Below are 17,887 nucleotides of genomic sequence, written 5' to 3'. Positions count from 1 at the left end.
AGCTCTGGCCATCGCCAATTGGGGAATGAACCATTGGATGGAAGACCTCTCTCTTCTCTCTGCCTCTCTCTCTCTCTGTGTAACTCTGACTTTCAAATAAATAAATAAATCTTAAAAAAAAAAACTTTAACTGTAACATTGAAAAGAAAATTTGTGCTTTTATAATTTATAGAGACAAAACAAGGCACTGCGGAAACCTCACGTTACACAGTTTATTATAAAGCTGGTGGTCAGGAGCAAGTTGTCTCCATTGGCTTCCCTTAGCAATCTTCTATTAGCTGAAGAAAGAAGTGGGATGAGTGAATTCATTTTTGCATGCACAAGGTGGCTACTTAACCAAACACTAGCAGCTTGTTGTAAATACTCAGTGTGGCCTGTGTTGGCTCATTCTCCTTTCTAAACGCCCCATTACTTTTGCCTGAATTTCCCATAGATCAACAAGCATAGGAAAATTCCCCTCTCAGAATTCGCTTTTCTGTACAACTCAAAAAGAGAGCTCCTGTGGGCTCAAAGCAGCCATCAGTCCAGCAAGGCCCATGAGGATTAATCTGAAACTGCTTCCAAGGGACAGAGCAGATCCGAGCCACTGTGCTGCAAAGACAGGTTTAGCACTGGATACTCAGCGACTGTGGCAAGGAAGAATGGGTGATGATGAGGGTGGAGAGCGAAGGAAGGGCCAGGGGACCTGAAGGATCTTCAGCTGCCCTCTCCGGCTTCTTCATTCTGCTGGTCGTCCCGGGGCGGGGTGTGAGGTGGTCTCGCAGCCATTGCACGATGAGCTTGCCGTCCTTATAGGAAGCCTCATTTAGGGTGTCCGGCTCAGCTATGGCGTCAGCAAAGGCGTGTTTGGCTAAGAGACGGGTCTGCTCGGGAGCATTCTGGATCTCAGAGTAGAACGCCAAGGAGTTGAGGGCCAGGCCCTGGCGGATGGGGTGCGGCGGCTGCGCGCGCTCTTTGCTGATTTCAAAGGCTTCCTTGTAGGTGGCGATAGAAGGTTCCATCACACTGTTTTTCTTCTCCCCAGAAGCCACCTTTGCCAGGTAGCGGCCGTAATCGCCCTTCTTTTTCAGGTGAAACACCTTGCTCTCGTACTGAAAGTCACTGTGGCTCTTGACGAGGAACCTGTCAAGCAGAGCCAGGACACCGTTGCGAACTCTGTCCAGCTCCGTAGTCCTCTCCCCTTCTCCGATTCCTTTTCATTTCCATCCACCACGGGTTTCTGCTCAGTCTGCTGCGGACGCATCGAGGGCATCGCCTGGCACCAACCTCATTCTCGCAGAGGGCAGACAGCCTTCCATCTTCATCGCAGAGGGGTTCGTTCGGCCGTCACGGCGCAGGCCATATCCTTGTAGCGCTCCACCTGCGGGGCCAGCCGCGGGCGCGCAGCTGCTCAGGCTCCCGGGTGTCAGGTGTGGCTTGCCCACAGGGCTGCCGAAGTCCAACACTCGCGTTCTCGTGCTCTTCCCGCGGTCACGGACCCGGAACCGTGCCCCCCCCCCCCCCCGCCCCCTTCTTCATTTCTTTTATCATTCAGGGAGTCTGCCTTCTGACTGGCTTTCTCTAGGATACAAGTGAAAATGTTTTCCGAGCTGTAGAAGTACAAATTAACTGGCAGTGCGGTGTTGCAGTTATGTTGCTGTGGTTGGGATGCTGGGTCTGCTGTGGAAACTCAGCCCAAACTTGCGCGTTAGGAAAAGGAGCTTTTACAGTGTTCATAGACTGAAATGCTAGGTCTAATTACACATTTTGATAAAGGAAGCAAAAAATCTGCCATTTTATGTTAACACCCTCCACGGTAGTTTATGCCTTTCTTAATTTTTTAAAAAATTTGTTTTTGACAAGCAGAGTTAGAGAGAGAGAGACAGAGAGAAAGGTCTTCCTTTTTCCGTTGGTTCACCCCACCCCCGCCAAGTGGCCAGTGCGCTTTGCCCATCCAAAGCCAGGAGCCAGGTGCTTCCTCCTGGTCTCCCAAGCAGGTGCAGAGCCCAAGGACTTGGGCCATCCTCCACTGCACTCCTGGGCCCCAGCAGAGAGCTGAACTAGAAGAGGGGCAACCGGGACAGAATCTGGCACCGCAACCAGGACTAGAACCCCGGGGTGCCGGCTCTGCAGGCGGAGGATTAGCCTATTGAGCTGCGGTGCCGGCCAAGTAGTTTATGACTTTCTGAGATTTGCTTCTATGCACTCTCAAGAGAGAAGGCAAGAGCTGCTCCCAGGAGAAGGCTGACATGTAATATACATCCATTTGTGTCTGACTTGGTGGGAAGCTGACAGCAATGAAAAACACAAAGCATAAACTTTTTTTAAAAAAAGATTTATTTATTTATTTATTTGAAAGTCAGAGTTACACAGAGAGAGGAGAGGCAGAGAGAGAGAGAGAGAGGTCTTCCATCCGCTAGTTCATTCCCCAATTGGCCACAACGGCTGGAGCTGTGCCGATCTGAAGCCAGGAGCCAGGAATTTCTTCCGGGTCTCCCACACAGGTTCAGGGGCCCAAGGACTTGGGCCAACTTGTACTGCTTTCCCAGTCCATAGCAGAGAGCTGGATTGGAAGTGGAGCAGCCAGGACTAAAACCACTGCCCATATGGGATGCCAGCGCTTCAGGCCAATGTGTTAACCCGCTGCGCCATAGCGCCGGCCCCAAAGCATAAACTTTTAACACTCTGGCAGTTTAAAAAAAAAATCTGGGTGCTCAGATCTGACCCAATACCCACTAAACAGATACAATCTGGGAGTGAGGTTCGTCAGGCTGTTTAGAAAGCTCCCCAGCTGGTTGCAATGTGCAGCCCGAGTGGAGAAACGCTGATCTGGCACAACACACAGGTAAAAGGTCATTGTTTGTAACGTTGCACTAAGTGCTTTGAGAGATGCAGAAATTAGAGAAGCTATAATCCCTGTCTTCAAGGAACTTTTCATTTGGTTCTAAGCATTCTTGCCACAAAAATGGTCACTGATTGTACAATATTGTCACTTATTTTTAGTAAGTGATAACATAATTTCATTTTATCAAGAAAATACTTACTTTAGAGGCACAGAGAGGAAAAAAGAGATGGGGGGGGGAGGGAGAGAGAGCGTGCAAGTGTTTCCATCCTCTGGTTGGGATGGGCCAGGATGAAATTCAATCTGGGTCTTCCATGTAGCTGTGGGGACCCAACTACTTGAACCATTGCTGCTGCCTCCCATCACGTGCAATGGCAGGAGGCCGGAGCTGGAAGCAGAGCCAGGATTTGAAACCAGGTGCTGTGATATGGGATGCCTGCATCCTTAACAATGCCTTAGCTGCTGCATCAAATGCCTGCCCTGATGCCATAGTTTTAGTGGAGAGTGGTGGTGGTGGGGGTCTCCAATCCTTTCTCCTTCTACCAATTAATGGCTACAGCCTCTTCCTGTGTGCCAAGCATCTCACATACTTCATTATCAGTTAGGTAGCAGTGTTCTGAATTTACTATAGTAGATGAAACCTGAGAGAGTTATTTGTCTAAAGCCTGGAAGATATTGTTTGAGCCCAGGTCTGTAACCATCGGTTTATAGGATTTGGTCTTCGTAGATGGATGGCCAGTAGGAGTGAGCTACAGATCACAAAATGTTTCTGAGCAAGTAAAAAGAATTTAGATCACAGAAAAGTTGGAAGAATTCATTAGGCACTGAATACCCTTTGTCTAAATTCATCCATTGTTAGCATTTTACTATTTCTGCTTTATTTTGCTCTACACTCATTTGTATTTGTATTCATTTCTGTTATTATTGAACCATTTGAATGGAAGTCTCAGACATCATGAGAGTTCACCCATAAGTACTGTAGCATGTACTGCCTAGGTCTAAGGACCATCTCCTGTATAACTACTATCCATTCGTACCCAAGAAAAATAGTACAGTTTCGTCATCTAATATATAGTCTGGTTTAAACATTTCCCCACTTAACCTGATATATCTATTTAGTTGCTTTTGTTGATGCAAGATCTAATTAACATGGTTTTAATGTTTAGACTTTTAGGCTAGAAGGTGTCTCCTACTTTTATTTATGATACTGATTCTGGTTTGAAGATCTAATTCAGTAATTTCAGAGTGTATCCTGTTGGGAGAGTTGAATTTTCTGAGTGTTTTCTCATGGTTATATTGAGGTTAAACATTCTTGGTAAGAATACCATATAGTTAGCCGGCGCTATGGCTCACTAGGCTAATCCTCCGCCTGTGGCGCTGGCACCCCAGGTTCTATTCTCAGTCTGGGCGCTGGATTCTGTCCTGGTTGCTCCTCTTCCAGTCTAGCTCTCTGCTGTGGCCTGGGAGTGCAGTGGTGGATGGCCCAAGTGCTTGGGCCATGCACCTGCATGGGAGACCAGGAGGAAGCACCTGGCTCCTGGCTTTGGATCGGCACAGCGCGCTGGCTGTATCGACCATTTTAGGGGTGAACCAAAGGAAGGAAGACCTTTCTCTCTGTTTCTCTCTCTCTGTCTATAACTCTCTCTCTGTCTCTCTGCAAAAAAAAAAAAAAATACCGTATAGTTGATGCATATTTCATACTGCTTCCTTGGTGAGCACGTATCAGGCTGGCCCAGTATTGGTATACTAAGTTTGATTAATTGATTAGGATGGTGGTGGCATGCCTACTTTTTCCACTGTAAACATTTATGTGGTGGTATTTTAAAGCCAGCCATCCTTTTAAAAAAATCTATTTATTTATTTGAAAGGCAGAGTTTACAGAGAGAAAAGGAGACAGAGAATGAGAGTGAGAGAGGGAGAGCTTCCATCTGCTAGTTCATTCCCCAGATGGCTGTAACAGCTAGAGCTGGGCCTGTCTGAAGCCAGGAGGCAGGAGCTTTGTCTGTCTGCATGCAGGAGCCCAAGGACTTGGCCCATCTTCCACTGCTTTCCACGTGCATTAGCAGGGAGCTGGAGCAGAAGTGGAGCAGCGGGGGCTTGAACTGGGGCCCAAAAGGATGCCAGTGTTGCAGATGGCAGCTTTACTCACTATGCCACAATGCTGGCCCCAAGCCAACAATCCTGTTCTCAGTGGCTTTAGCATTTATTGACGAGTCTACATTAGGGGTTGAAAATGGTGATTTTGAGGCTGGTGCTGTGGTGTAGTATGCTAAACTTTCGCCTGCAGCACTGCCATCCCATATGAGTGCAGGTTTGAGTCCCAACTGCCTCTCTTCTGATCTGGCTCTCTGCTATGGCCTGGGAAAGCAGTAGAAGATGGCTCAAGTCCTTGGGCTCCTGTACACGTATGGGAGACCTGGAAGAAGCTTCTGACTCCTGGCTTCAGTTGAGCCCAGCCTTGGCCATTGCAGCCATCTGGGGAGTGAGCCAGCAGATGGAAGACTTCTCTCTCTGTCTCTCCCTCTCTCTATCTGTAACTCTACCTTTCAAATAAACAAACAAAATATTAAAATAGAAGAAAAACCAGTGTTTTTTTGTTTCTTTTTTTTTAAAATAAAATGATGATTTTTCAGTTCTGTCATTTCCTCTATATTTACTAGTTGCCATATTGGTCTGCTTGGAAAGCTTTAACAAAATGCCATAAACCAGGTGGGTTAAACAACCGGAATTTATTTTCTCATCATTCTGGAGGTTAGATGGCCAAGATCAAGGTGCTGTCAGGGTTGATTTCTGGTGAGACCTGTCTTCCTGGCTTATGATTGGACAGTCTTTTGTCCTCACATGGCCTCTTCTCTGTGTGTATGCATTGGGCAGGGAGGTAGGGAGAGTGAGCGCCATTTCTCTGCTGTAGTTCCCTGCTCTTGTAGGACACCAGAGTGTATTAGGGCCCCATTCATATGACCTAATTTAACCTCAGTTACCTCCACAATGGCACTATCTCCAAATGTGGTCATGGGAAGGGTTAGGGCTTCAGCAGAGGAAATTTTGAGGGGATATAATTCAGTTCTTGTTGAAGCTATTCCCTTGCTTTCTTAGGCAAGATAATTTAGGCCACTTTGCATTTTCCCTTCCCTAACCACTTCTAGAATCAGCCTTTTCTCCAGGGAACCCTGATTCCTTTTGTGGGAAATGCTAATTAGCGGCACACTCTGTGCACTTGTTCTTACTGTTTAGGATTATCTTCGGAATCACCTATTTTTAATAATGTTTTCCATATTATTCCTATGGAAACTATACAGTGAGGGCTTTACTGCTGAATTCGAGAGGATCTCTTCAGGAGTACAACCAGGCATTCAGGAACCATCTGGAAAGCTTTTGAATGTCTTGGACCATAACATGTGCTTGGTAACTAGTGATGAATGGACAAATGCCTTGAGTGATGGGGTTTGCTTGGTCTGCTAGGAGGGTCTTCCAACTCCAGTGAATTTGCTCAGGCTGTAGGGAGTGGAGAACACTGGGACCAGTTCTTTTTTTTTTTTATTTTCAGCCTGTAGCTCTCTCCTGTTGTGAGAGAAATCCCAATTCCCATCCCCTGGCCCGTAAGCTCTTCAGGCTGCCCCTAGGAAGTGAGTCTGTGGAGCCTCCAACTTCTCATGTGTGTTTCTTAGTGCATCCCTCAGATTTCTAGGGGATGAGGTAACTTATCTTGAAAGGAATACTTGAAAATAAATTTTTCCCTAGTTTTACAAAGCAGCTAGGTGAATTTTTTTTTCTTTCCTATGGACAGAGAGAATCCAGTTAAAATGAAGCTAGGACCACAGAATTCAGAGCTCTTGAGAATCTTGTACATTTAATATCTATTCTGAGGAGCAAGGATTCAGTCACAACCACTCTTTGAGGATCTATTTACTGTCAAAGTGTAATTGGATTTTGATATAGCAGCTCATTTTGGTGGGGGTGGGGATGGAAGGTGATTACAAAGTAACAAACCAAATGTAAGTGATGGGACCTTTGATTTTCTTTCTTTTTTTTTTTTTTCCTTTTCTTGCTCCTGGATCTTTACAGATACTGGGAATAAGCCCCTTATCCCCGGCAGTAGTCTTAGAAAACAAGGCGTACACTTCAGCTACTTCTGCTGTGAATATCCATTGAAGCCAAACAGTATTATACCAGATTCATCAGTGTTCACACAAAGGTCATATCCTTACGTATCTCTTTGAATTTGTGGGACGCATATGGTGTGCCACTTCTATAGAAGAAATATTTTCATTTTAGAATTCAACTTTTATAACCTTTGGCAACATGTAGTATCAATGGCTCTTTGTTGTTCAAAAAAAAAAGTAAAACTGTCAGCTATCCCCAAGGATATGCAGGGCGTTGCCATAGCAACAGAATCTGCCTCCCAGCTCCACAAGAGAAGCTATGAATAAAAGATGGTGTTCTAAGGACAACAGAATAGAAGAGGTTGTTTCGATCCTTCTAATACCTGAAATTTGCTGTTATTTTGTTAAATGCAAAATAAAAATCTTGGGGAAAGGCACAGTTCACTAAAAGGATGAATTTCTATATTGTGCTTTAGATGTCATGGGGAAAAAAATACATGCTTTATTGAATAGAGTCTGCCCGTGGTAGGAAGACGAGGGAAGGGCCAACACATTTGATTTATATATTTTTCTGTTTAGTTTTGTACTTTGGATGGAAAAACGCAAAGGCAAATGTATTAATCTAACATACAAAACAATGGGACTATTTTGAATTCTAACCTCCAAATAGTCTCCTAGCTTCACATGTAAGCCTGTGCACCATTTACATAAAAGGCAGGAGCAAACAGAGTGCTCTGACTTCAGGTTGCTTTATCTCTTCTGAATCCAGTTGTCTCACATATGCCCACTTTGGTCATTGTGTTCTTATCCTTGTGGCTTTATCATAGCTACTTACCCATCAGCCTAACCATGTTTTATAATGCTGAGTATTTTAAGTGATAACTAAAGGTTTTGGTTGATACAGAAGTGAGTGAACTTTGCACATCTCCCTCTCTTTCACTCTCTGTACATACATACATACATCTACACACATATGAACCTTTACACCTATCTTTCCATGTGTGCCTTTATATCATGTCTAGTTTTTATGAAACATGTTTTGCGTTGTGTGAAGCTGTTGGTGAACTGTGATTCAGAGAAGAGAACAACTCACCCCTCTGTAATTGCTTGTTTTCAAAATATTCAGAGCTAAATAATTTTTTTTGTCAGAAGTTATGGCTATTGGAGCAAAGGGGTTGCCATGGATTGAACTGTGTTCCCTAAAAATTCATCTGATGAAGTCCTAACCTTCTATGTGACTGTATTGCACACATAGCCTTTATGGAAATAGTAAAGATACAACCAGGTCATAGGCCTAGGACCCTACTCTGATGGGCATAATGTCCTTATGAGAAGAGAAAGTGAGACTAGAGCTTGCTTGCTTTTCATGTGCATTGAAGACAGACCATGTAGAGACACCCTGAGAAGGTGGCTACCCACAATCCCTCACTAGAAACTCACCATGCCAGTACCCCAAGCTTGGACTTCCAGCCCTCAGAACTGTGAGAAAATACATTTCTGTTGCCTAAGGTATTTTGTTTTGGCAGCCTGAACTGACTAAAACAGAACTACAACATTTGGTATGAATTTCCTTAATTTTCCTTCCAAGTTCAAGTGTAGCTTTGTTTGTAGGGAGACAAGGTGAGAGCATGAATCTCAGCATTTTTCTAGGACTTTTGCTGTTGTCACCTTGACACAATTGGAGAATTAAAGGTTACTTACAGTTCTCAAATGTGTGTTTGAGAAACAATTGTCAGGGCAGGCATTTGGCACTGTGGAGAATTGCTCCGAAGGATTCCCACACCTCATATTGGAATGCCTGTTTTGAGTCCCAGGTGCTCCACTTCCAATCTAGTTTCCTGCTAATGCACACCTTGGTAGGCAGTGAGTGATGCCTCTAGTACATGAGTGCCTGCCAGCCATCAGGAAGACCTGGATGAGTTCCGGGCTCCTGACCTCAGCCTGGCCCAGTTTTCACAGTTGTGGGTACTTGGGGAATGAACCCATGGTTGAAAGATATCTGTTGGCTGGCGCGGCCATTGGAGGGTGAACCAAGGGTAAAGGAAGACCTTTCTCTCTGTCTCTTTCTCTCACTGTCCACTCAGCCTGTCAAAAAAAAAAAAAAAAAAAAAAAAGATATCTGTTTACCTTTCAAATAAAATGAAAATAAATTTAAAAAATTTTAAAAATTTGACCTGGAAAATATGAATTTTTTCATGATACCTAGAAAACATGACTTTTGTTTTGGCTGGAATAATTCCTGGGGAGATACAAAAGGGGAGGTTAACAAAAGGGGTCTTTTGTTTTTGAGCTTTAGGTGGGGGTGGACAGCATTCAGGAGAGATGGACTAGCAGGCTACTAGCACTGATCTTGTAAGAATAAATTCTAGATAGCCTTTGCCAAAACTTCAGAGACCTCCTGTTTTTTGGCTAAATGCTTTATTCTCCTTGGTTTCCCTTACAATTTAAAATCTCTGGGGATTTTCTGATTAGTATGGAATCTCTTCCATCAAGTTGGCTATATGACTTGGCTCTTTCTCCTACTCCTAAAACTAGGCCCCACACCAAAATGCTAATAATGGGGTGGCAAGAATACTTATGGGAACATGGGAGATCTTTTTCTCCTTACTTACCCACTTATTTTGTAAATTCTGTATAATAAACACTCATTCCCATTGTATGGAAAATAATGCTTAAAAATATTAGGTATTAGAAGAACTTATAACACACTTGTTTTTCAAGAAGAATTTGGGGTGCCATAAAAGGCATTTATTCCACAAAACTGGAGAGGCTAGGAATTAGATCTCAAAGTATAAAAAGAAGAGGGAAGCAAATAATCTAATGATGACATTTAATATAGCAATGGTAACTGAACATTGAATTAGTGCTGAGCTTTTTGTCTTAGAAAAAGCGAAAGAAATTTAGTGGGATGGAGAATTTTCATTATGATCAACCCTTTGTGAAAGATTTCTTTCCTTGATAAACTCCTGAAAAGAACTGGCCATGGTTTGTTCTTACTTGTGTAAAGTATATAAAAGAATATCTCCATGTACTTGTAAATACAGAGAAAATGTCTGGAATCCAGGAAACTATTGATGGTCATATAAAATCCTTAGTCTCTTTTGCTGTTCAGCACCAGTATCTATTTGAAAGGCAGGGGCAGGGATGGGGGAGAGAGAGGACTCCACCCATCTTCCATCCCCTGCTTCCATTGCTTTGTTTCCTAAATGCCTGTAACATTCAGAGTTGGCCCAGGCTGAAGTCAGGAGGTAGAAACTCAGTCTGGGTCTCCCGTGTGGGTGGCAGAGACCCAGCTACGTGAGCTGTCACCTGCTGCCTCCCAGGGTGCACGTTGACAAGAAGCTGGGGCTGGGGAGCACTCTGACAGAGGACGCATGCGTCCCAGTCAACAGCTCCACTGCTGAGCCAGGCGCCTGCGCTCCCCTTCCTTTGGTGACAATGTCCCCCATTCTCCAGGGAACTGCTGTACTATTTCAGTCATGGGTTTCTGGGTATTTAGTTGACCTAAGCCAAGCTAGTCAGCGAATATTCTGATGTTTTGCTGAGGGAAAAATCCCCTTTCCTTTGGGGTGTTAGTGATGGGGAGGATTTGATCCCTAAGTCACTGGAAGGCCCGCTCTCCACCAGCCAAGAAGAAAAAGAGAGTCACTCTGATTTGCAGCAGGAGAAGTTGACAGCCCAGCTTCCATCCCCTGGGCCCTGGCGGCTGCCCTGCTGCCTGGCTTTTCTCATGGAACTATTCATTTCTCTTTTGCATTCCACCGACTTCAAGGTACAAGGGGAGGAATCCCGCCTACTTGATTACCTCTGGGGGTTGGACTTGTGTGAGTAGGAAAGAGGCCAGATACAGGATTTCCTGGAAACAGTTTTAAGAACAGCATGCATATATTACTTTGATGAGTAAAGACACAGAGTGGACGTTGGGCACAGCGGTCGGGATGCTGCCGAGGATATCCACTTCCCATTTTGGGGTGCCTGAGTTCAAGTCCTGGCTTCTCTACTTCCAGTCCAGCTTCCTGCAAATGTGAATCCTGGGAGGCAGAAGATAAATGGCTCCAGGACTTGGGTCCCTGCCACTCATGTCAGTGACCTGAATCGAGTTCTTGGCTCCTGGCTTCAGCTTGGTCCAGCCTCAGCTGTTGTGGGCATTTGGGGAGTGAAAAAGAGTATAGAAGGTCTCTCTGTTTCTAAGCCTTTTGAATAATTAAAAAAATTTGTTGTGTAAAAGGGAATTAAAGTTTATTTCAGAAAAAAATGAATAAAAATGCCGATAGAAAAAAACATAAAAACTGGCTGCAGGCGTATTCATCAATACTGAGGACAGTGCCTCCAGAAACGACTTGAAAGCTGATGCCCTGGGCTCGACGCAGGTGTCTCGTTCTGTGCCCCAGGATTTGCTGAAGTCTGAGGATCATGCTGAAGTGGCGCTCAGGGCAGGGACTGAGCTAACGCGGTGCTCTACATCTGTGCTAGAATGGACTGTGGAACACAGGGCTGGGCAGAGAGCAGATCTCAGGCTAGCAGCCTTTCTCCTAAAGGCCTTTGACCCAAACTGGGAGGCAGACAATTCCAGGTGAACTTTTTTTTTTTTCTTAAAGATTTATTTATTTATTCGAAAAGCAGAGCCACAGAGAGGAAGAGAGAGAGAGAGGTCTTCCATCCACTGGTTCACTCCGCTCCCCAAATGGCCATAATGCCCGGGGGTGGACCGGGCCGAAGCCAGGAGCCAGGAGCTTCATCTAAGTCTCCCATATGGGTGCAGGGACACAAGCATTTGGGCCGTTTTCCACTGCTTTCCCAGGTGCATTAATAGGGAGCTGGATTGGGAGTGGAACTGCCAGGACTTGAAATGTCACTCATATGGGATGCCGGCGTCGCAGGCGGTGGCTTAACCTGCAATGCCACAATGCCAGCCCCCAGGTGAACTTCTCTGATGAGAGATAAACGTTCAGTACAATTAAAAGTACATTGAGAGCATGCTGCAGAGTGCAGATGAGCAGATGGCAAGGGTGACGTTATTTTATGAAAGAAGGTATTCTCCATTGTACTCTTACTTAGGGTGGCTTCAGATGGATCTAGCACATTGGAGGGAAAAGGGACTTGAACTCTGTAAGTTAGCAGTACGCCTCTCTGACATCCATAACCTCAACAACCTCCCAGGATGGCTGTGGGCCCAGAGGCTCAGCTGCTTTTTGGACAAATCTGTTTGGAAACACTTCAAAGCCAACATAGCTGAAACTGTACTCATTATATACTCCTGAACGTCTTCTGTCTTTATTCCCTCCCTAGGAGTAGGATACCTCTATCTAGTCAGCCAAGTCAGGAACCTAGTAGTCATTCTAGATTTTTCCCTTTCACTCACTCCCAATATACAGTTGTCATCTCGCTAAAAATATCTACATAAGTCTATTCCTTTCCAGCTCTACAACCTCTGATTTTGGTTCTCTCCTGATTATTTCTCATAGGATTAATTGGTTAATTAATTCAGAGTCTATTGAACATCTGTTATGTGTCAAGCACTGTGCTAGGCTGAGGCATCAGAAGTGAGCTAAACTGTCGATGCCCTCATGAAGCTTATAGTCTAGGAAGTACTGCCATCCATCTCACCTGGTCTCCTGGATTCTAGTACACACACTCTGTCCATCACTCATGATAATGCTTGAGCCATTTCTAAAATGAAGATCCAGGGGCTGGGTGTTGTGGGGCAGCAGGTTAATCAACTGCTTACAATGGCCACATCCATATTGGAGTGCCAGTGCTGGTCAGAGTTCCAGCTCCTCCACTCCCAATCTGCCTTCCTGTGAATGTGCCTGGTAAGGTGGCAAAGGATGGCTTAAGTACTTGTGCTCCTGCCACCCACGTGGGAGACCTGGGTGGAGCTCCTGGCTTCTGAGGCTTTGGTCTGACCCAATGAGGAGGTTGTGACCATTTGAGGCATGAACCAGAGGATGGAAGGTATTCCTCTGCTTTTTGAAGTACATAAAATATATTTTAAAAATGAAATCACAAAATGTAAATCTGATTTCAATTCATTGCTTTCGTGGGAAAATACAAAATCCATACCATGGCACACAAGTCACTCTTGATCTGGCTCTTGTCTCTGTCTTGAGTTTTATTGTTTCACTATAGTGGCATAAAGAGTGACTAAAAAAAGAATGAACTATCCTTCAGAGCTATTGCTGAGTAGTTTGTCTCTTTTGTGCTATATCCCATAGTTGGGTCAAACCACTAGATAGCCTCTATTTATTAAAAAAAAAAAAGAGAGAGAATGTATAATATTTCCTGTCCTTTCTGTTTTAAAACTTTACATTAATTTGCTGGCTCAGAAAATAATGGATTTGGATTCCTGATTTGGAAGTTACATTGTTCTTGCTAAAATAGTCTCTCTCTCTCTCTCAAAAAACGGTTTTATAATGAATTATTAAGATTATAAAAGCAATGTTATTACACACAAGTTCAATGTAAGAAAATTAAAAACATTTAAGAAACAATGTCATTTGCAGTAGCAAAAAAAACTTTCTGGTGCCAAGAATGTGTCTGACAAAAGATATGCCAGACTTGAACAGAGGTTGGTTATATGACTTTACTAAAGGATATAAAATAGAAGTATATAAAAGGAGATAAGTAATAACTTTACAAGTAATAACTTTATAGTCTCAATATTGATTTCATTTCTCTCCATATTAATGCATAAAATTGTTTTATTCTAATAATTATAACAAAAAGTCTTTTTCCTTGAAACTTGACAAATTTGAAACAAATTCATGCAGATTAATAAAAGTGTCAGGAAGAGCCAAAATAATTTGAATAGTGTATTGAGGGAGTTATACCCCATTCTACACGAAGATTTAAAGTAAAGTAATAGCAATGAACCAATGTGATACTGGCACAAGATCAGGCAATTAGACTGTATGTGCATGTGAAATATTGGTGTATGGAAGAGACACCAGTGTAAGTCAATAGGATAGAATAGAATATTTAATAAATGGAGCTGGGACAATTGACTATATGGGAAAATAATTAGGTATTTATTTCCCATCATACACCAAATTAAATTCTAGAGAGATTAAGCACCCAAAGAGAAAACAAACCTTAAAACTTGAGGGCATCTGTAATTTGCAGGTTAGGTAGAGATTGCTTAGATTAAAAGCACCAGCCAGAGAGGGGGGAAATGAAGATATTAACCATATTAAAAGGTGCTTTCAAAGGGCACCAGAATGTTAAAAGTCAACCACTTTTTTATTTTAACTTTTATTTAATAAATATAAATATTCAAAGTACAGCTTTTGGATTACAGTGGCTCCCCCCGCCCCATAACTTCCCTCCCACCTACAACCATCCCATCTCCTGGTCCCTTTCCCATTCCTTTCACATCAAGATTCATTTCCAATTCTCTTTATACACAGAAGATCAATTTAGTATATATTAAGTAAAGATTTCAGCAGTTTGCACATACACAGAAACAGAAAGTGTTAAGTACTGTTTGATTACAAGTTATACCATTGATTCACATAGTACAACACATTAAGGACAGAGATCCTACATGGGGAATAAGTGCACAGTGATTCCTGTTGTTGACTTAACAATTGACACTCTTGTTTATGGCATCAGTAATCACCTGAGGCTCTTGTCATGAGTTGCCAAGGCTATGAATGCCTTTTGAGTTTTTTTATTTTATTTTGACAAGGTCGTAGTCAAAGTGGAAGTTCTCTCCTCCCTTCAGAGAAAGGTACCTCCTTCTTTGATGGCCCATTCTTTCCACTGGGATCTCACTCACAGAGATCTTTCATTTAGGTTTTTTTTTTTTTTTTTTTTTTTTTTTTTTTTTTTTTTTGTCAGAGTGTCTTGGCTTTCCATGCTTCAAATACTCTCCTGGGCTCTTCAGCCAGATCCGAATGCCTTAAGGGCTGATTCTGAGGCCAGAGTGCTATTTAGGACATCTGCCATTCTATTAGTCCACTGTGTATCTTGCTTCCCATGTGGGATTGTTCTCTCCTTTTTATTTCTATCAGTTAGTATTAGCAGACACTAGTCTTGTTTATGTGATCCCTTTGAAAAGTCAACCACTTAAAGAGGTATTTGCCATACATTATCTGAAACTGAGTCTATTAACTGTTACTGAAAAATCTGCCTGAATCTCTTTATCTCCTTTCTGGACGAAAAGCACCACTATCTGTCTAGAGTGTCAAGGCCATGATAAAAATATGGAATAAGTTAAGAGGCAAGCCAACAAGAGAAAGAAAAACCACTCCTGTAGGAGAAAGAGGAAATTATGTAAGGGATCACATCACAAAAGAAACCTTAATAGTTCCTATAGGAAAGACGTTCATCTTTGCCAGTGGTAAGGGAAATGCAAGTGAAGACTCTGGGTGCTACTTTGTGCCTATCAGATCGGCCAGTTTTTATACATCTGACAGTATGAAGCCCTCACAAGAATATGGTAAAAAAGGAGCTGTCATGATAGAAAGCCATTTGGCAAGACCTGAGTGTTTAGTGTTTGCACTTCTATAGAACACCAAGAGAAGTTGTCATGCATGCGTACAATTTTTTATTGGTGCATTTTTGTAATACTGAAAATTATTTTAAGATTTATTTTATTTATTTGAAGACAGTTCCAGAGAGAAGGAGAGAGGGAGAGAAGAAGAGAGGGAGAGAGAGAAAGAGAAGGAGGTCTTCCATCTCCTGGTTCACTCTCCAAATGGCTGCAACAGCTGGAGCTGTGCTGATCCAAAGCCAGGAGCCAGGAGTTTCTTCTGGGTCTCCCACGTGGGTGTGGCCAAGGACTTGGGCCACTTGTACTGCTTTCCTAGGCCATAGCAGAGAGCTGGATTAGAAGTGGAGCATCCGGGGCTTGAACTGGCACCCACATGGGATGCCAGCATGCAGGCCGAGGCTTTACCCGCTATGCGATAATTGCTGGCCCTCACATATTTGTTTTTCTTGTCTGTTGTTTTGTCCTGTATTGCTGTGCTCATGTCTGGAAATCATTTCACTTTCACCTGAAGGACTTTCTTGGATGTTTACTCTAGTGAGGGTCTTTGGCAATCAGTTATCATAGTTTTTGTTTTCCTGAACATATCTTTGTTTTTTGTTCATATTTGAAGGATTTTTTCAAGGTATATAATGTCAAGTTAGAAGTTATTTTCTTTTTACACTTTAAAGATATTTCATTCTCTTTGGTTTCAGTTTTTTCTGTTGACAAGTCAACTAGCTCTCTTGTTGTTGCTTCTTTCAAGGTAATGTGTCTTTTCACTCTGGTTACTTTGAAGATTTTCCCTTTGACTTTAGTTTTAATCAGTTTGGCATGATGCCTTCCAGTGTGGTTTTCTTGGTATTTATCCTGCCTGCGTTCAAAGGGCTTCTCGAATCCCTGGCTTGAGATCTTTTGTCAGGTTTTGAAAATTCTCATCCAGCTTCTATACCACTGAGAAAAAAACCTCTTCTCTGAAGCCTCAGTTGTACAAACATTAGCATAGCTCTGTTCACATCACTCCTGTGTCCTTTTTGTATTTTTCACTCTTATCCTTCATGTTCTATTTTTTGATGTTTTCTGTTGACTTATTTTTGAGTTTTGCAATTTTTTTCTCCCATGTCTCATGTGCCTTTAGTTCTGTTTAAGTATTGAGTTCCTATTTTCAGTGATTAAATTTCACAGATTCCAGTTACTTGATGGAATTCATCAGCTTGTCATATATTATATTGAAAATATTGATCAAAACTTGTTTAGTCTTTTTCTGATAGCTCCAGTTTCTGAACCAGCTTTTGATCTATTGCTGCTTCTTTTTCCTCTTGAGTTTTGGAATTTGTTTCTATTTCTTGGCATTCTAAGTAAGTTTGTTAAAAAACTGAATGTAGACATTCCATAAGAAAGTAAAAAGACTAGATGAGGATGTCCTACTCCATAGAGGAATTAATCTTCCTTTCTCTCTCTCTCTCTCTCTCTCTCTCAATGGTATATGGAGTAAGAAAGTCATCTTGAGTCCATCAGGGATACAAAAAATTTAAGACTGGATTTGAGTCTTGGTGAAATCTGGTTCTTTGGTTTTGCTTTATGTAAAAACAGCCTCTGATGGTTCTGATGCAAAAGCCTGGGGTGTTTATCAAATTATCTTTTTGTTGCTGGGCTATAATCTCCACTGAAAGACAACAACAGCGTGGCTTTAGTTTATCCTCTTAGCTGTTACCTTCTGCTTGGCTTCTTGGCTTTTGGCTTTTTATGGTTTAGGAGTTGGTAAATCCCTGAAGGGAACATTCTTCTCACAGTTCTGTGATTTCCCCTTGATCCAGGATCCTGGTCCTTTTAATTCTTGGCTATTATACATTCCAATTTTTAAGAATAATTTTTAAAAAAGATTTCATTTACTTATTTGAGAATTAGAGTTACAGGCAGAGAGAGTTTGAGACAGAGAGAAAGGCCTTCCACCAGCTGGTTCACTCCCCAAATGGCCACAACAGCTGGAGGTGAGCCACTCCGAAGCCAGGAGATTCTTTCAGGTCTCCCAGGCAGGTGCGGGGCCCAAGGACTTGGGCCATCTCCCACTGCTTTCCCAGGCCATAGCAGAGAACTGGATCAGAAGTGGAGCAGCCTGGACTTGAACCGGCCCCCATATGGGATGCCGGCACCCCAGGTGGAGGCTTAACCTACTATACGACAGTACGGGTCCCTCTATATTCCAATGTTTACCTTTGACACAGACAAAAATCACTGAGTCACTGTTTTCTTCTTGACCTCTTATCCCTGAGACTTCTAGGAATTGGTAAATGCCTTGAAAGAAAAGGTGATGGGGCTGTTGTGATCACATCAATGCATTTTCCTTCTCTTAAAAATTAGTCATCATGTTCTGATGGCCTTGGTCACTCTCCAGCACCTTGAACAGTGACTTTGTTGTTGGTAGCTTAATGATACTTTGTTACAGTTATTCTTGGCAGCAGGGCTGGTGTTACCCAAACCACTCTAGCATAG

The 17,887-nt window shown here is 42.8% G+C and overlaps 1 pseudogene; it reads right to left on the bottom strand.

The window, feature by feature from the left end:
• Positions 1 to 696: 696 nt before the first annotated feature.
• Positions 697 to 15,899, bottom strand: LOC100340855 (14-3-3 protein eta-like; annotated as a pseudogene).
• Positions 15,900 to 17,887: the final 1,988 nt, after the last annotated feature.

This window comes from Oryctolagus cuniculus, chromosome 12 (assembly GCF_964237555.1).
Source record: "Oryctolagus cuniculus chromosome 12, mOryCun1.1, whole genome shotgun sequence".
NCBI classification, from domain to species: domain Eukaryota; kingdom Metazoa; phylum Chordata; class Mammalia; order Lagomorpha; family Leporidae; genus Oryctolagus; species Oryctolagus cuniculus.
The sequence above is the reverse complement of the archived record's forward strand: the minus strand, read 5'-3'. Positions and strand labels throughout refer to the sequence as shown.